The sequence below is a fragment of the Rhinatrema bivittatum genome, chromosome 4 (assembly GCF_901001135.1).
Source record: "Rhinatrema bivittatum chromosome 4, aRhiBiv1.1, whole genome shotgun sequence".
Lineage (NCBI taxonomy): Eukaryota > Metazoa > Chordata > Amphibia > Gymnophiona > Rhinatrematidae > Rhinatrema > Rhinatrema bivittatum.
The window spans coordinates 76814398-76815106 of NC_042618.1; the positions used below are offsets into that span (position 1 = coordinate 76814398).

The 709-nt window shown below is 43.4% G+C and overlaps 1 non-coding gene across 1 annotated transcript; it reads right to left on the minus strand.

Moving 5' to 3' along the window:
- Positions 1-636: 636 nt before the first annotated feature.
- On the minus strand, positions 637-709 carry TRNAV-CAC. Its single transcript has one exon. It is a non-coding gene; the product is annotated as a tRNA-Val (tRNA).

Sequence of the window (709 nt, forward strand, 5' to 3'; positions counted from 1 at the left end):
CAATCTGATTCCATGCCCTCAACCCTTTCCATCATTCAGGTAAGAGGCAAACAGCTCCCTGCCAAACATGAGAAGTGAAAAGCTACGATGGAAGAAATGGAACAGGTTTCAATAGGAATGCCCCAGGACAGGAGAGAAGCAGCAGTCAAAGTTAGAAAAAGGGGCAGTTCTGAAATAAATGCCCTTGATAGCCAGCCCCTGCAGCTAGTAGAGAATGAGGGCTTGAAAATAGAACTACAAGGATAAAAGTGAAGCAAGATGTTTTGAGGATCCTCCACTAGCACCTGAGGTCTTTCAACAAATGCTAATTTTCTCTCAGAGAGTAACTGCAAAGAAATGACCAACTTTTGCATTCATTCTTCCCTGTCATTCCAGTCCATACTGCCAAGGATATACTGTTGCAGTCCATCACAGGGGATGACCACCTCAGGGACAAAAGGACTAGTGCAAGACAATAATTGTCAATGTCTTCTATTACACTCAACCATCCTGGATAGCTGTGCTTGCAAGATCTTTGTAGGATTGCTGCCAAGCTGTTCCTAACAAGGTCCCATAACAATGCAAGCATTCATTGACACCAATACAGCTGATGGCTGAACATCTATAAAATGCTCATCCACTGCTAGAAACATAAAGTGGCTCCATTGGGACTTGAACCCAAGACTTTCTGTGTGTGAAACAAATGTGATAACCTCTACACCATGGAACC